Here is a 20,194-nt window from a genome sequence, read left to right on the forward strand (position 1 = left end):
GGAAGAAGATCACTCGGGCTCTGATGTCTACTACACAACCTTCTTCTTGTAGACGTTGTTGGGCCTCCAAGTGCAGAGGTTTGTAGGACAGTAGCAAATTTCCCTCAAGTGGATGACCTAAGGTTTATCAATCCGTGGGAGGTGTAGGATGAAGATGGTCTCTCTCAAACAACCCTGCAACCAAATAACAAAGAGTCTCTTGTGTCCCCATCACACCCAATACAATGGTAAATTGTATAGGTGCACTAGTTCGGCGAAGAGATGGTGATACAAGTGCAATATGGATGGTAGATGTAGGTTTTTGTAATCTGAAAATATAAAAACAGCAAGGTAACAAGTGGTAAAAGTGAGCACAAATGGTATTGCAATGCTAGGAAACAAGGCCTAGGGTTCATACTTTCACTAGTGCAAATTCTCTCAACAATAATAACATAATTGGATCATATAACTATCCCTCAACATGCAACAAAGAGTCACTCCAAAGTCAGTATAGTGGAGAACAAACGAAGATATTATGGTAGGGTACGAAACCACCTCAAAGTTATTCTTTCCAATCAATCCGTTGGGCTATTCCTATAAGTGTCACAAACAGCCCTAGAGTTCATACTAGAATAACACCTTAAGACACAAATCAACCAAAACCCTAATGTCACCTAGATACTCCAATGTCACCTCAAGTATCCATGGGTATGATTATACGATATGCATCACACAATCTCAGATTCATCTATTCAACCAACACATAGAACCTCAAAGAGTGCCCCAAAGTTTCTATCGGAGAATCAAGACGAAAACGTGTGCCAACCCCTATGCATAGGTTCATGGGCGGAACCCGCAAGTTGATCACCAAAACATACATCAAGTGAATCACGTGATATCCCATTGTCACCACAGATACGCACGGCAAGACATACATCAAGTGTTCTCAAATCATTAAAGACTCAATCCGATAAGATTACTTCAAAGGGAAAACTCAATCCATTACAAGAGAGTAGAGGGGGAGAAACATCATAAGATCCAACTATAATAGCAAAGCTTGCGATACATCAAGATCGTGCCAAATCAAGAACACGAGAGAGAGAGAGAGAGGTCAAACACATAGCTACTGGTACATACCCTCAGCCCCGAGGGTGAACTACTCCCTCCTCGTCATGGAAAGTGCCGGGATGATGAAGATGGCCACCGGTGAGGGTTCCCCCCTCCGGCAGGGTGCCGGAACAGGGTCCCGATTGGTTTTTGGTGGCTACAGAGGCTTGCGGCGGCGGAACTCCCGATCTATTCTGTTCCCCGATCGTTTTTGGGTATATGGATATATATAGGCGGAAGAAATACATCAGGGGAGCCACGAGGGGCCCACGAGGGTGGAGGGCGCGCCCTAGGGGGGTGGGCGCGCCCCCTCCCTTGTGGCTCACTCGTTTCTTTCCTGACATGCACTCCAAGTCTATCAGGTTGCTTTCCTTCCAAAAATAACTTCTCCAGAAGGTTTCATTCCATTTCGACTCCGTTTGATATTCCTTTTCTTCGAAACACTGAAACAAGGGAAAAACAGGAACTGGCACTGGGCTTTGGGTCAATAGGTTAGTCCCAAAAGTGATATAAAAGTGTTTAATAAAGCCCATAAACATCCAAGATGGATAATATAATAGCATGAATACTTCATAAATTATAGATACGTTGGAGACGTATCAACATCCCCAAGCTTAATTCCTGCTCGTCCTCGAGTAGGTAAATGATAAAAGAAATAATTTATGAAGTGTGAATGCTAGCAGGTGCACAAGTTTGATCAATGATAATTTCAATCACCTTTTCTAGCATCATTATATGTCATAACAGTAGCTCATATCATAAACTTTGCATGATCAAGTAACAAACTATTCACATGTTAAAGTATAGATCATAAACTTTCTTGAAAACTAACAAACCGTGTTATTAGTCATCAAACAATTACAATTCATCTTATTTTCAGGAAGAGTCTATGTCAGAGATTTCATTCAGCAAACTTCACATACTCAACTATCTTTTAGTCTTCCATGATTGCTACCACTCGAAGCATATTTTTAGAACAAATAGCATCCATCAAACACAGAGAAAGATAGGGGCTTAATGTGTCGCCTCCCAACTTATTTATCATATAGATAATTGTCAACAATAATAATTCATGATCAAATATATTTGAATGGCCATATATGCTTAGATCTTTCCATCACATGATGCTTGCCAACTAAAGAGTAGGTTGGAATGAGAAGGAATACTACTGACTCTTGCATAAAAGTAAAAGATAGGCCCTTCGCAGAGGGAAGCAGGGATTTGCAGAGGTGCCAGAGCTCGAAGCAAAAACAGAGATGAAAATAATTTTGAGGTATGCTTTCATTGTCAACATAACGACCAAGAGTTCCCAATATCTTCCATACTACGTACATTATAGGCGGTTCCCAAATAGAAAGGTAAAGATTTTTACTCCCCCTCCACCAACAATCATCAATCCATGGCTTGCCCAAAACAACGGGTGCCTCCAACTAACATCAATCCTGGGGGAGTTTTGTTTGCAATTATTTTTTATTTGATTTCGATCTTTTGATCATGGGACTGGGCATCCCAGTTACCGACCATTTTCTCTTGAATGATGAGCGGAGTCCACTCCTCGTGAGAATAACCCACCTAGCATGGAAGATACTGCTAACCCGTAGTCGCTACATGAGCGATTCGGGCATACAAAACAGATTATTATTTGAAGGTTTAGAGTTTGGCACATGCAAATTTACTTGGAACGGCAGGTAAATACCGCATATAGGTAGGTATGGTGGACACTCATGGAAGAAACTTGGTTCAAGGGATTTGGATGCACAAGCAGTATTCCCGCTTAGTACAGATATTTTGGCTAGCAAAGGATTCTAAATAGAAAGCACCACATGTTAGAGGATCCATAACAATATAACTTCTATACAAATATACCCAAGCATAACTCATTATGTTGTCTTACTTGTCCAACTTCAACTAATTTGCTCAGGTTTGAAAATAATTAATGGGGATCACAATCATAGAAGATGTCCAAGATAGTATTATATGTGAAATCTCTCTTCCTTCAATATTCTTTCATGAATTGTTCAAGTGACCAATATAATGTTTGCTAACCTTCAATAAATTTACCACCTCTACTTCTTATATGTGAAGGCATTAATCCCCATGGGAAAGGCATATGAAACATATATAATTTCAGATTTATGACATTCAAATCATTCAACCATTTACTCATAAGATATAAGTGAAGCACACGAGTAAATGACAAACTACTCCAAAAAGATATAAGTGAAGATCAATGAATAGTTAAATAATTATGTAGCTATGTGAAGACTCTCTCTCATTTAAGAATTCAGATCTTGGTAATTTATTCAAACAGCAAGCAAAACAAAATAAAATGACATGACGCTCCAAGCAAAACACATATCATGTGGTGAATAAAAATATAGCTCCAAGTAAAGTTACCGATGAACGAAGACGAAAGAGGGGATTCCTTCCGGGGCATCCCCAGGCTTAGGATCTAGGTTATCCTTTAATATTACTTTGGGGTGCCTTGGGAATCCCCAAGCTTAGGCTCTTGCCACTCCTTATTCCATAGTCCATCGAATCTTTACCCAAAACTTGAAAACTTCACAACACAAAACTTAACAGAAAACTCGTAAGCTCCGTTAGCGAAAGAAAACAAAACACCACTTCAAGATACTGTAATGAACCCATTCTTTATTTGTATTGGTGTTAAACCTACTGTATTCCAACATCTCTATGGTTTATAAACTATTTTACTAGCCATAGATTCATCAAAATAAGCAAACAACACCCGAAAAACAGAATCTGTCAAAAACAGAACAATCTGTAGTAATCTGTAACTAACGCAAACTTATGGAACTCCAAAAATTCTAAAATAAATTGGTGGACCTGAGGAATTTGTCTAGTAATCATCTTCAAAAAGAATCAACTAAATAGCACTCACCAGTAAAAAGTTGAAGCTAATTTCGTAAGCGCTAAAGTTTCTGTTTTTTACAGCATGATCATAAAGACTTCACCCAAGTCTTCCCAAAGGTTCTACTTGGCACAAACACTAAATAAAACATAAAACCACATCTAAACAGAATCTAGATGGATTATTTATTACTAAACAGAACCAAAAATAAAGAAACTAAAATAAAATTGGGTTGCCTCCCAGCAAGCGCTATCGTTTAACGCCCCTAGCTAGGCATGATGATTTCAATGATGCTCACATAAGACATAAGAATTGAAACATAAAGAGAGCATCATGAAGAATATGACTAGCACATTTAAGTCTAACCCACTTCCTATGCATAGGGATTTTGTGAGCAAACAACTTATGGGAACAATAATCAACTAGCATAGGAAGGCAAAACAAGCATAACTTCAAAACTTTAAGCACATAGAGAGGAAACTTGATATTATTGCAATTCCAACAAGCATATGTTCCTCCCTCATAATAATTTTCAGTAGCATCATGAATGAATTCAACAATATATCTAGCACCTAAAGCATTCTTTTCATGATGCATAAGCATAGAATTTTTATTACTCTCCACATAAGCAAATCTATTCTCATCAATAGTAGTGGGAGCAAACTCAACAAAATAACTATCATGTGATTGAAAATTAAGATCAAGATGACAAGTTTCATGGTTATCATTATTCTTTATAGCATATGTGTCATCACAATAATCATCATAGATAGGAGGCATGCTTTCATCATAGTAAATTTGCTCATCAAAGCTTGGGGGACTAAACATATCATCTTCATCAAACATAGCATCCCCAAGCTTGTGGCTTTGCATATCATTAGCATCATGGATATTCATAGAATTCATACTAACAACATTGCAATCTTGCTCATCATACAGAGATTTAGTGCCAAACATTCTATAGATTTCTTCTTCTAGCACTTGAGCACAATTTTCCTTCCCATCATTTTCACGAAAGATATTAAAAAGATGAAGCATATGAGGCACCCTTAATTCCATTTTTTTGTAGTTTTCTTTTATAATATAAACTAGTGATAAAACAAGAAACTAAAAGATTCGATTACAAGATCTAAAGATATACCTTCAAGCACTCACTTCCCCGGCAACGGCGCCAGAAAAGAGCTTAGTTGACGGGGTGTGAGTGCCGCTTACCTAGCCTCCCCGGCAACGGCGCCAGAAAAGAGCTTGATGTCTACTACACAACCTTCTTCTTGTAGATGTTGTTGGGCCTCCAAGTGCAGATGTTTGTAGGACAGTAGCAAATTTCCCTCAAGTGGATGACCTAAGGTTTATCAATCCGTGGGAGGCGTAGGATGAAGATGGTCTCTCTCAAACAACCCTGCAACCAAATAACAAAGAGTCTCTTGTGTCCCCAACACACCCAATACAATGGTAAATTGTATAGGTGCACTAGTTCGGTGAAGAGATGGTGATACAAGTGCAATATGGATGGTAGATATAGGTTTTTGTAATCTGCAAATATAAAAACAGCAAGGTAACAAGTGGTAAAAGTGAGCGTAAACGGTATTGCAATTCTAGGAAACAAGGCCTAGGGTTCATACTTTCACTAGTGCAAATTCTCTCAACAATAATAACATAATTGGATCATATAGCTATCCCTCAACATGCAACAAAGAGTCACTCCAAAGTCACTAATAGTAGAGAACAAACGAAGAGATTATGGTAGGGTACAAAACCACCTCAAAGTTATTCTTTCCAATCAACCCATTGGGCTATTCCTATAAGTGTCACAAACAGCCCTAGAGTTTGTACTAGAATAACACCTTCAGACACAAATCAACCAAAACCCTAATGTCACCTAGATACTCCAATGTCACCTCAAGTATCCGTGGGTATGATTATACGATATGCATCACACAATCTCAGATTCATCTATTCAACCAACACATAGAACCTCAAAGAGTGCCCCAAAGTTTCTACCGGAGAATCAAGACGAAAACGTGTGCCAACCCCTATGCATAGGTTCATGGGCGGAACCCGCAAGTTGATCACCAAAACATACATCAAGTGAATCACGTGATATCCCATTGTCACCACAAATACGCACGGCAAGACATACATCAAGTGTTCTCAAATCATTAAAGACTCAATCCGATAAGATTACTTCAAAGGGAAAACTCAATCCATTACAAGAGAGTAGAGGGGGAGAAACATCATAAGATCCAACTATAATAGCAAAGCTCACGATACATCAAGATCGTGCCAAATCAAGAACACGAGAGAGAGAGAGAGGTCAAACACATAGCTACTGGTACATACCCTCAGCCCCGAGGGTGAACTACTCCCTCCTCGTCATGGAGAGCACCGGGATGATGAAGATGGCCACCGGTGAGGGTTCCCCCCTCCGGCAGGGTGCCGGAACAAGGTCCCGATTGGTTTTTGGTGGCTACAGAGGCTTGCGGCAGCGGAACTCCCGATCTATTCTGTTCCCCGATTGTTTTTGGGTATATGGATATATATATAGGTGGAAGAAATACGTCAGGGGAGCCACGAGGGGCCCACGAGGGTGGAGGGCGCACCCTAGGGGGGTGGGTGCGCCCCCCTACCTCGTGGCTCCCTCGTTTCTTTCCTGACGTGCACTCCAAGTCTATCAGGTTGCTTTCCTTCCAAAAATAACTTCTCCAGAAGGTTTCATTCCATTTCGACTCCGTTTGATATTCCTTTTCTTCGAAACACTAAAACAAGGGGAAAAACAGGAACTGGCACTGGGCTCTGGGTCAATAGGTTAGTCCCAAAAGTGATATAAAAGTGTTTAATAAAGCCCATAAACATCCAAGATGGATAATATAATAGCATGAATACTTCATAAATTATAGATACGTTGGAGACATATCAGGCTCTTGTGAAATGGTGGTGAGGGACCATAATGGCGGATTTATAGCAGCTGCAGCAACAAAAAATGTCTCATGTGACTGATGTAGTGGCAGCTGAGGCCGAGGCTATGCACCAAGGTATCATATTTATACGCGGTCTTGGGTGTGACAGCAGTTTGGTCCAATCTGATAGCTCGATCGTCATGGATGCTTTGAGGATGAATGAAGGGTATGCTTTGGTGGCTGCAACAATTCTTGAGGATTGCCGTAATTTACTTGAAGATTTCAGAAAGGTCATTATCAAACATTGTAATAGAGAGTCGAACATGGTTGCTCATGAGCTAGCTAGCTTTGGGAGGGGTAATCCACCGACAGTGTGGTCGGATACACCTCCTTTTTTCGTTCGGAATGCTTTAGCAAGGGAGACTGGATATTTTGCCCCACTTTACTTGGGAATTAGATGATTTGCCCCATTTTACATAGGATTAGATCATTTGCCCCACTTTTCATTTTTCTTTTGATGATTTGCCCTTTTCAATTACTGTAATCATTTTCAATTTTGTATCCCTTTTTTCTCCATGCGAAAAGACATAGTTGCCCCTGTGGCTAATTTACAATTTGACACTGTACAAATCTTTTTCTTTACAAGGTTGTATCCAACCGAAGCAACTAATTAACAGGGAACAAATCATATCTACTTTCTTTACATGGCTTTACCCAACGGAACCAACTACTAACAAATCATAGATTGATTCTGTTGCTTGTGTCGTGGTGTTCATGGCTAGTGGAGAGGCGGATCCACCACCGACCCCCAAGCCATCAACTCCGACGACCCCTGCATAGCGAGGCTTCACACAGATGGCCGCTGAGACGATCCCACAGACTGCCAGACAGGGAGGTGACTGTTGCGTCCATGGATCACCACGATCTGCTTCAGATTGGTCAGTATATTATCTCCCCTCCCTCCCACCCCACCTCACCCCAAACACACACAGTGCCACACGGATCCAAGGTTTGAACCTTTTTGCATCCCTCCTCGCTAGGCAGCCCCTAACGCTGCTACACTTGTAGTAACCCTGCAACTGCAACAATATGATGGACACATAATTATCAGGATTCAGGAGTATAAAGTTCTAAAATTATCCAAATCTTTAAACCATATGGATGAATACTTCTAGGAGGATCATGAACCCAATGACATGGGCATACACTTAGTTTTACTGGAAAATGAATATTAAACAATCTGTTACTTGTTTCCTAACATAACAAATGGACAGTCAGGATGTCAGCGACCTTTTTTACCGATTGCAGGCTTTGATAGACCTCCTTATCGTTACCTCCCTGCAGTTGCATACATGTAGCATACTTTTAATAGTTGCTAACTAGTTAGATTATGCCCTTATGTTCCCTTCATAACTAAAAATCTTTTGTTTTCCAAGTAGGTCTCGGCTGGTGGCTAGCAATTATAGATAGGTATCAACTATGGAAGGAAGTGTTGATTGCTCCGAGATTGGGATAGCACCAATGAATGATGAAGAAATTGATGTTCCTATAACAGAAGAGAACATGTGCTCAGTGCTTGGCATCAATGATGAACCTGAGCATCGGAAAATTGTATCTGAAGCAGCTATGAAAGCCTCCATTGCAGATGTTGATGCATGTGTGGCTGATATTGATGAGGATTTACTTGCTGATGCGGCTCTTCCTGTGCCTGACCATATGCCTGAAGAGGATCACTTTTGGTATGATATGGAGCATCCTGTGATAGAGGAAGGATCTTTGTTTCGTTCAATGAACGAGTTTAGGATGCTCATGAGGAAGTTTGACATCAAGACCAAGGATAGTGACACTACTAGATTTGTGGGTCACTGTAAAGGAAATGCATGTCCTTGGAGAATAACTGCTAGGACAATAGAAGATGGAAAAACAGCCAGGGTACAAACTTACCTAAGATGAATCATTTTTAATGTTGAAACTATCTTTTATAAATTACTGGCAACTAATGGTTGGTATTGTGTTTTCTGCAGGTAAACAAGATAGTAAAGCTTCATAAGTGTTCATCAACCGCTGCAGTGATTACAAGCATGGCAGACCAAGCATGGGTGGCAGAAAAGGCAATGGGGTATCTTCAAACTAAACCAAACATTGGTGCCAGCGAGCTCCGAAAAAAGCTACAGGCCGAGTACAAATGTACTATTGGGTATCATATTGTTGACAAGGGAAAAGAAAGGGCCAAGAATAGTTTATATGGGACCTGGGGAAAAAGCTTTCAGTCATTATTCAATTTCAAAGCTGAGATTGATAAAAGATCTCCCAGTAGCATTGTCGAGGTTGATGTCAAGAGGGAAGGAGGTGAAGTGCATTTCCGCAGATTTTTTATGGCACTTAAGCCGTGCATTGATGGCTTCTTGGCTGGTTGTAGACCATATGTCAGTATAGACTCCACATTTTTGACTGGAAAGTGGAATGGTCAATTAGCAGCATGTACAACACTAGATGGACAAAATTGGATGTTTCCTTCAGCATTTGGTTTCTTTGGTACGGAAACCGAGGGTAACTGGATTTGGTTTATGCAATAACTGCATAGGGCAATAGGTCATCTTCAAACTCTAGCTATTTGTACCGATGCATGCAAAGGGTTAGAGAATGCAGTTAAAATTGTGTTTCCTCAAGCTGAGCAAAGGGAATGCTTTAGGCATCTAATGTCAAACTTCAAAAAGAAGTTTCACGGAGATGTTTTTGGTCGCATGTGGCTAGCAGCCAAGGCTTATCGTCTGGAAACATTTAGTTATCATATGGGCAAGATATTTGAAGCTGAACCTGCAGTGAGTACCTACTTGTGTACCTATCGTAACTTAAAGTGGATGAGATGTGACTTCAACACAGAAATAAAATGTGATTACATTCACAATAATCTAGCAGAGTGCTTCAATAGCTGGATCAAAGGAACAAAGGAGCTGCCCATGGATGAGCTAGCCGATGCAATAAGCGAGAAAATTATGGTACTTGTTTATAGAAGGAGAAGGATTGGGCAAATGCTCCAGGGAGAGATATTGCCTGCCATCATTCAACAAATAAATAATAGAACTAGGCAACTTGACCATTTGGTTGTTGGAAGATCAACCCGAGAAAGTCGTGAGGTCAAGGACATGTTGTGAAGATAGGCAGCCGTGAGTGCACTTGCCTAGAATGGCAACACACTGGAAAGCCATGTGAGCATGCACTTGCATTCCTTATAGAGACGACAGATGTAAACTTTCAACCATATGTACATGAGTACTGTAAGTGCATCTAGTGCCACCCCTAGTTGGTTTTGGAGTATTGACGACAAACCTGGTTGAGGGACTAATGTGTTTGTGAGAATTGCAGGATAACATAGGTAGTAGTCCCTCATTTATTCGGTTTACCTACCGGAGATGACCCCTAAAAGTGTATGAAGACATTGAAGACAATGGTGGTATGTGAAGATATTCACATTGAAGACTATGACAAGAGGAGGCATTGCATGAAGACCATGGAGCGCGAAGACTTAGTTGTTTCATTTTTTCCTTTTCTTCTTTGTTGAGTCGTAGGAACCACCGTACTGTTAAGTGGGGTCCCAGTGAACAAAGTTAGAGTGACTGAAGTAATGCTCAACCAAAATCCTATGTCTTCGAGCGAAGACAATGAGAGCAAATCTTATCCAGAGCTGGATGAGTCAGCTTTACTTGTAGCCCAAGTAAAGTTTCCGCGTGTGTTTGAAATCTGACCGTTGGAACACGTGTCAGTTCCTTAGTGACCCAGGGTCATTTCGGACAAATCAGGTCGGGTTGCCTAGTGGCTATAAATAGCCCACCCTCTACACCATAAATTGGTGGCTGCTGAGAGTTAGTACACGGCTTTTGTCGTTTGAGACCAACCCACCTCCGAAGCTTTTGAGAGAGAGAAATCCTTGCGAGGACAAAGCCCAAACACATAGAGCCAAAGAGTGTTAGGCATCACTGAAGTCTTTTTGTCCGCGTGACCTGAAGACTTGTTACACTTGAGGACTGTGAATCCTCAGCCGGTTAGGCGTCGCATTCTGAGCATCCAAGAGTCATTGTGGATCGCCGGTGAACGAAGTTTGTGAAGGTTTGGATGTCTACCTTGAAGACTTACCAGAGTGATTGGGCGAGGACTGGGTGTCCTAAGCTCAAGGGGAATAAGGCGAAGACGCGGTCTTCTGAGTTGAATCTCAGCCTCCCTAACCAGATGTACAGTTGTCACAACAACTGGAATTGGTCCAACAAATCCTTTGTCTTCACCAAGTGACTGGTTCTATCCTCTCCCTCTCTTTACTTACAGTCTGTATTCGTGAAGTCATTGCCTGCTTGCATTACCTGTTTGACTTCACTGTGTGACTTTCATCGTTGATTGGCTTCATAATATCTTCCGTCCTGGTTTTACTACCTAGCTGCTATTAGTCTTCGTACTTTCACTTCATTGAATACTTGACTATGGCTTGCCTAGTGTAGTCTACCTTCCGCTTCATATCAATAGGTTCATTTCTAGTGTTTGTCTTCGAAACTCTCATGTTTTGAAGACTTTCATAAAAATCGCCTATTCACCCCCCTCTAGTCGATAACTAGCACTTTCAATTGGTATCAGAGCAAGGTACTCCCTTGTTCTGTGTGATTCGGTTTAACCACCTGGAGTTTTAGCTATGTCGACTGCTGGGATAATCAAAGTCTCCGCTGCTTGCCCCATCTTCGATGGAACTGAATATCCCTACTGGAAGAATAAGATGCGCATGCATCTTCAAGCCATTGATGTCGACCTCTGGTATGTCGTCAAGAATGGCGTTCCCAAGACTGGTGAAGGTGTCACCCCTGCTGATGTCAAGAAGTTCATTCAACTGGATTCTACTTCCAAGAACATCATCTATGGTCATTTGACCAAAGGACAGTATGGCCGTGTGAGTGCTCTGGAAACGTCGAAGCTAGTCTGGGACTGGCTCTCCAAGGTCAACGAAGGCGTCTCAACCCAGAGAGATCAAAGGATCAGTGTTCTTCGCAACCTCTTCAACCGCTTCAAGAGAAACGATAATGAGAATGTCCAGCTCACGTTTGATCGGCTCACTGACATCACAAATGAGCTTCATGCTCTCGGCGCCACTGAGATCACCAAGCATGAAATCGTCAAGACACTACTGAGATCACTTGACAGCTCATTCGACACCCTTGCCCTCATGATACAAGAACGCCCTGACTTCAAGACACTCGATCCGTCTGATATACTTGAGACGCTCAACACACATGAGTTCCAGCTATCTAAGAAAAGAGATATTTATGGTCCCAACTACGGCCGAACTCGTGCTTTGAAGGCAAAAGCTATTTCCTCATCTGAAGAAGAATCTGACTTCAGTTCTGATGATCCTGAACACATTGGAAAGGAACTTGCCATGCTTGTGAAGAAGTTCCAGAAGTTCACTAAGAAGAAGGGCTTCAGAAAGTCTTCACAATCCAGCTCAAGAAATGATGAAGCTTCCACTCATGACTACAAGAAGAGAACATGTCACAAGTGCAAGAAACCTGGACACTACATCTCTGAGTGTCCACAGTGGGACAATGAGAACAACAAGAAGAAGAAGAGCAAGTAATATGATTCTGATGACAAGAAGAAGAAGAAATCCTCAAAGTCTTCTTACAAGTCCTCATCCAAGTGTTCATCTCATAAGAAGAGCTCATCTGGCAAGGCTCGTGCTTTTGTCGGCAAGGAGATGGATTCATAGGAGGAGTATGCTTCTGAGGAGGCGGAGGTGGAGTCTGAGGAGGAGTCCGACCCTGGCGTTGCAAGTCTGGCTCTAGCTACAGCCTACGTTGCCAAGTCCATCTTCAACACTGAAGACAATGGCTCCATCAATAACGCTGAAGCTAATGACAAGGACGACTCTGTTCCCACCTACTGCATCATGGCATGTGGTGCCAAGGTAAAATCACACGATGCTTACTTTCAAACATCAAGTGAAGATGACTCTGATTGTGAATCCAAACCCAGCTACAAAACACTTGCTAAAATTGCAACTGAACAACAGAAAGCTATGGAACATACTCAAAAACTGCTAGACAAAAGCGATGACCTGTTGGACGCTGAAATGACCCATTCTCAGTCCTTAATTGAAGACATAAAAAATCTTCATGTTAAGTACCAGGAACTTGAAAGTCGTGATGAAACGCTCTCAACCACTCATGGAAAGCTCTCCTATGATTATCTTCAAAGGAAGCAAGAGCTTGAGAAATTGAGAGCGGCTCATGAAGATCTTCAAAAAGAGAATGAGTCACTTCGCGTTGAACAGATCAGTTCCGCTCAGGAAGGATTTGAACCACCTTGTCTAAAATGCCTTGAGCGTGATAACGCTACTTCTGTTGCTGAATGTTCTACTGCTGCTACTGTTGCAATATCTTCAACTGCTGATGTGGTAACTAACCCCTCTATGGAGGATACCACTACTATTGCTGATGAAAATGCTAGGTTGAAGACATTGCTTGAAACAGGGATGTACAAAAGTCTCAAAGGGCATCAGACACTGTGCGATGTCCTCAAAAAGCAGATTCTGAACCGAAACCCTAGGAAAGAGGGTGTTGGGTTCGAGAGGAAAATGAATGTTGATGGCTCCTACTGGAAGCCTGAGCAGTACCCCAAAACCACATGGGTTGCTGCAAAGGGACCTTCAGTGGATCCATCCACCTTATCTGGCTTCACTTGTGCTAACCCTGTTATCATTGATGAATCATTTGATGCAAACTATAAACTGTTTAAGAATTAGAATGGTGAAGTGTTTGCCAGGTATATTGGTACTAACTGCAGGAATGGGCCACCTATGAAGAAGATCTCGGTTCCCAAAAGTTGTCTCGAGAATCTTCCTGTGAATGTCATCATGACACCACCTGGGAAGAAGAAAAATCCCAGACCAAAGGCTTCATATGGTCCAAAGGCCTCATACAGACAGAGGACTCACCTGAGTCACCCTAACGCCAATGTTTTGCAGGGAAACCATACTCAGACTTATGAATATGAGCGTGTTTCTTCAAACCGCTATGTTCATAAAACTAAGAACTATTCTGCTTATTCATATGAGTACTATTCACCTCCTGCAAGGCTATTTGCTAGGGCTTCAAAGCCGAAGTTCTCAGATGGTGCACATAGACTCATTGCTTCTAAGCCACCCCTGAAGATGTGTGTGGTTAAGAAGAATTAACTTTCTTTTGCAGGGAAAGGTCTCCAGCCGGAAATCAAAGGCGTGTGATGCTATTGCTGGGGACCTAAAACATCTTGTAGGGCGCAAGATCAAATGCCCAAATGGTCTCACTATGTATTTTGTTCCTGAATCGTTTGCCAATCATCCTATCAGTCCTAATCTTGATCTGAGCTTTGATAATCCTCTTGCCCGTCAAATGTTTATGCTTCACAATACTCTTGGTCAAGCCTATCCCCCTAACTGTATGGTAGGGTATGACACCTCATGCTTCAGAATGGATTATGGACAGCGGATGCACTAATCATATGACTGGTGATCGAAGTCTTCTCATGGACTCAACCTTACGTCCATCTGACAAGAGTCACATCACATTCACTGACACTGGTAAAAGCAAGGTATTGGGTCTAGGTAGAGTTGCTATCTCAAAGGATCAGCACATGGATAAAGTGATGCTTGTTGAATCCCTTGGTTTCAACTTAATGTTTGTCTCAATGCTTTGTGACTTGAACATGATTGTGATATTTGGAAAATATCATTGCCTTGTACTAATGGAATCTGACAATTCTCTAGTCTTTGAAGGGTACCGGAAAGATGATCTATACATGGTAGATTTCTCAGTAGGGCCACAGCTTGCCGTATGCCTTCTTGCAAAAGCTTCAGAGTGTTGGCTCTGGCATCAACGGCTAGGGCATGCTGGCATGAGGAACTTACACACTCTCGCCAAGAAGAAGCATGTCATAGGCATCGAGGGCGTCAAGTTCAAGAAGGATCACTTGTGCGGTGCCTGCGAAGCTGGAAAGATGACTAGGGCCAAGCATCCCTCGAAGACAATCATGACGACATCTCAACCCTTCGAGCTGCTACACATGGACTTATTTGGCCCTACTCACTACTCTACTCTCACTACTACTGCTTGTCTTTATGGCTTCGTCATTGTTGATGATTACTCAAGATATACGTGGGTGCACATAATTCTCTACAAGACTGAAGTGCAGGATGTCTTCAGACGCTTCGCCAACCGTGCCATGAACAACTATGGCGTCAAGATCAAGCATATCAGAAGTGACAACGGCACTGAGTTCAAGAACACCGGCCTCGACCTTTACTTGGATACATTGGGAATCACTCATGAGTTCTCCGCTCCGTACACACCTCAGCAGAATGGCATCGTGGAGCGCAAGAATAGAACCCTCATTGAGATGGCTCGGACGATGCTTGATGAATACAAGACACCAAGGAAGTTCTGGCCTGAAGCTATTGATACTGCATGCCATGTCATCAACCGTGTTTATCTTCACAAGCTTCTGAAGAAAACATCGTATGAACTCCTCACTGGTAAGAAGCCAAATGTCAGTTACTTCAGGGTATTTGGTGCTAGGTGCTGGATCAAGGATCCACATCACACTTCAAAATTTGCACCGAAAGCACATGAAGGTTTTATGCTTGGTTACGGAAAGGATTCGCACTCCTACAGAGTCTTCAACCTCTTTCACTATAAAGTGGTTGAAACTATGGATGTGTGGTTCGATGAGACTAACGGCTCGCAAAGAGAGCACCTGCCAAATGTGTTAGATGAAGTTCCACCCAGTGAATCCATCAAGCTAATGGGAACTGGTGAAATTATACCGTCTGAAGCACAGCCTGAAGAGGAACTTATCATTTCTGCACCTAATCAACCTGAAGACAATGCTCAGCCCAAAGACAATACACCCAATGATGACAATGATCAACAAGAGCAAAATCTTCGTCCAGTTCATCCTCGTGTTGCAAATGAAGTACAGGTTGAGAAGATAATTGATAGCATCAATGCGCCTGGTCCACTCACTCATTCAAGAGCAACTCAACTAGCAAATTTCTGTGGGCACTTTGCTTTTGTCTCAATATCTGAACCCAAGAAAGTTGTTGAAGCCTTCATGGAACCTGAATGGATTCAAGCTATGCAAGAAGAGCTTCAACAGTTCAAGCTGAACAATGTCTGGGAACTTGTCAAGCGTCCTGACCCCCGCAAGCACAACATAATAGGCACAAAATGGATATATCGCAACAAACAAGATGAGCATGGTCAAGTTGTCAAAAACAAAGCTCGTCTCGTTGCTCAAGGATACACTCAAGTTGAAGGGATTGACTTCGATGAAACATTTGCTCCTGTGGCTAGGCTTGAAGCTATTCGCATATTGCTAGCCTATGCTAACCATCACAACATCTTGCTGTATCAAATGGATGTGAAGAGTGCATTTCTCAACGGCAAGATTGAAGAAGAAGTGTATGTTGCACAACCTCCTGGCTTTGAAGATCCAAAACATCCTGATATGGTGTACAAGCTAAACAAGGCACTATATGGCCTCAACCAAGCCCCTCGCGCTTGGTATGACACGCTCAAAGACTTCCTGAAAAGCAAAGGCTTCAAACCTGGTTCCCTGGATCCCACACTCTTCACGAAGACATATGATGGTGAACTGTTTGTGTGCCAAATATATGTGGATGACATTATCTTCGGCTGCACCAACCAGAAATACAGTGATGAGTTTGGACACATGATGCAAGAGCAATATCAGATGTCCATGATGGGTGAGCTGAAGTTCTTCCTTGGTCTTCAAATTCGTCAGCAAAGAAATGGCATCTTCATATCTCAAGAGAAATACCTCAAAGATTGCCTGAAGAAGTTTGGAATGCAAGACTGCAAAGGTTACACGACGCCAATGCCAACCAAGAGTCATCTGGGTCCTGACGCCAATGGTAAAGAGTTCGATCAAAAGGTATACTGCTCCATGATTGGTTCTTTACTTTATTTATGTGCATCTACGCCAGATATTATGCTTAGTGTTTGCATGTGTGCTCGATTCCAAGCAGCACCAAAGGAATCGCATCACTTAGCTGTGAAGCGAATTCTTCGATATTTGTCTTACACCCCAACATTAGGATTATGGTATCCAAAGGGCTCAGAGTTTGATCTAGTTGGATTCTCGGATGCTGATTATGCTGGTGACAAGGTGGATCGCAAGTCTACATCAGGCACATGTCACTTTCTGGGACGATCACTTGTCTGTTGGTCTTCAAAGAAGCAGAACCGTGTATCACTCTCTAGTGCTGAATCTGAATACATTGCTGCTGGATCTTGCTGCGCTCAGCTTCTATGGATGAAGCAAACACTCAAGGACTATGGCATCCATTTGAAACAAGTACCACTCTATTGCGACAACGAAAGCGCCATCAAGATTGCCAACAACCCAGTTCAGCACTCGAAGACAAAGCATATTGAAATTCGTCATCACTTTCTCAGAGATCATGTCATGAAGGAAGATATTGATATCATACACGTCAACACTGAAGAGCAACTGGCAGAGATTTTCACAAAGCCCTTGGATGAGAAAAGGTTTTGCAAGTTACGGTGTGAGCTAAATATCTTGGAATCCTCAAATGTCCTATGACCAGGCACACATCCTAACACTTATGCATGTTGATGACTTAGATGTACAACACACGAAGTAAAGTATATCTTCAATCAATGAAGACTTACATTCTAAGTGTGAATACATTATCGTGGAATTTGACTTCGGAGCGCCACGATAATTGTGCGCCGTGTCTGGGTCTAATACTTCCTATACGGTGGGTAACGCCACCACCAAATTCTTTTGTTTGAAGTGTTTTCTCATGGCGTTACATTTGCTATGTCTTCGCATTTGGTTTGTCTTCAATTTCAACATGTCTTCATGATTATCTTCACTATGTTGATTTGGTTGCATTCTGATATATACATATATTAGTGTTCTCTCCTCTACAGCATTCACTTATAGCTATGTCTTCTCGTTTGAATCTTTTGAACTAAGTGAATGTGATCGGACCCTAACCTCTCTATGCTTTCTACCTCAAACTCTATCTATCCAAATCATATGCATTCTGTTGAAACTGTCGAATGTCTTCTCTGCGTCCTTGTCAGCAGAAGATACAGAGACAAACATTAAATCTGTTTTAAATGTTCAATTCTTATTGCCTGAAACCCGGAGAAGCCGGAACGACCATCCGACAGTCCAGGAGGGCGTGGGAACGTGGGACAACTCCCAATGTGTTGCATGTTCGCCACGTGTCCCTCAGATGTGAACCGCCAGGGGCACCTGCGTAATTACGCTGTGTCGTCCCTTTCCCTATAAATACCCGTCCAATCGCGGTCAAAATCCTTCTTCCACCTCTCCACCTCGACAAACCCTAGCGCCACCGCTAGCTCTCGATGACGCCGGTGACGAAGCGCTTAGCTGTCGTGACCTCTCCGACGCCGTCTTCACGCCGGCCGCGGACATCGTCTTCTCCGCCGCCGCCATAGGTGTCCTCCGTCGCCAAGTTAGGGCACGGAAGATCGAACTGCTCGGCCTCATCTTCTACTCCGTCTAGCAGTTCATCGTGTGGTAAATTAAAACCCTCTTTTTATCATCCTTTTGATCCTATAGATTCATCCTTTCTACCAAAAGTGGTTTCTGCGTCCACAAATTTGGATCTATCCTGTCTGCATCTCATATAATGCCTAGTATATTCACTTATGCTTCACACATAGTTAGATTCCTCACTTGTACTTATTCTTGGATTCGTACAAATCTGGAACCAACTCTCAACATATAAGTGAATGTCTTCGCACTATGAGGTCAATGTCTTCTAAAACTGATTTATCTTCAAAATCTTCTGAGAATGCATATGACCTCTTCCCCTTCCCTCGCATCTCTAATGCTGTCACAGGTACATATCCATGGGAGAATCCCTTGGTTCTCATAGTCTGCATTCATTTGCAGAATTCTTACAGCATCACATCAACTCTCCCGAAGCCAGTTCCTGTCTGACCAGCAGACGGAAGCCTTTGACAGTATTGAAGCCATTCAGTCTGAACTTCATGGCAACAGAGAAGTCTGCAAGGAAGTGTGGCAGACAGCGCCATGGGAACACCTCAAGAGATTTGCCTCCTGACCTCTATGAGCTGTACAAGACAGATCTAGAGGAGGACTACAATCAGCGAAAAACCCGAATCCAATGGATTCGAAGATATTGGGCAGAACAATGGTACAAGTACAGGTTCGTGACCCCGGAATATGCTGAGAAGAATGCCATCAAGCGACCCTGGGGAGACATCTTGTAGAAAAATCTTCCACCCAGGTCCAGAGCTGAAGCCATTGAACAAGGCTTCTACCCTTGCATGGTCCGTGGACCACAGCCTGCAGATGTCGACCCATCTTCATTGCTATGGTGTCGTGACGACAATCTGTTCAAGCGCAACTTCCAGTTTGCCAAGAACTCGGCCAAAGAAAACAAGAAGTCGCGGGGATTAGACTTCAATCCAGGCCCCTTTGCTCCTCGTGCCGATGGCACACGCGAAGCTGAACCCAATCTTGTTGGGCCCTTCTACAACCTAGAAGGTCTCATCACTCATATTATGGTTCAAGGGACAGCCATGGATGAACCTGCAGACGACGCTGATTCTGACGAAGCGCCTGCACCACCGAAGGCAAAGAAGCTGAAGAAACCTAAAGCTTTGAAGCCTTCTCCTGCACCAAAAGCTTTGCGGGTGAAGCCTCCGGCCACTGCTCCTCCTGCACCAAGTGTGCAGTCTGAAGATTTCTCACGCATCTCCAAGTCTGAGAAGAAGAAAAAGAAGCCTATGCACACCACTGGTCCAGCTCTGACCCCTACTGCTGTTCTGAGGAACGAGAATGACGCCATTGATCTGTCAAGTGACGACGATCTTGCTGATGACGCTCTTGAGGAGCTGATAAAGAGCAAGCAAGAGGCGGAAATCTTCAATGATTTGCCTCTCTTTGACGTGGAAGTTTTGAACAACTTCATTGATGAGTGGTTTGACACCCCCAATCTCAGCTTTGACGATCTGCAACTTCCCATTGGCCTAAGCGTCTCCTTCCATGGCGCAATTGCTCCTGAGCTGGCTCTTGCTCAGAAAATTGTTGAGCTGAAGCACAATATCGATTATGAAAAGGCTCAGTTCAAGAAGCACATGGCCAAGCACAGCGTGGCAGACGTCCAGAACTTCAAGGTCATGTTGCATGAGCTCAAGGAAGCGTTTCACAAGAAACGTGATGAAGCCAAAGGTTCTCGTGAGCGCATGAAGATTCTCGCTGCCAAGTGTGTTCA

This window comes from Triticum aestivum, chromosome 7D (assembly GCF_018294505.1).
Source record: "Triticum aestivum cultivar Chinese Spring chromosome 7D, IWGSC CS RefSeq v2.1, whole genome shotgun sequence".
Lineage (NCBI taxonomy): Eukaryota > Viridiplantae > Streptophyta > Magnoliopsida > Poales > Poaceae > Triticum > Triticum aestivum.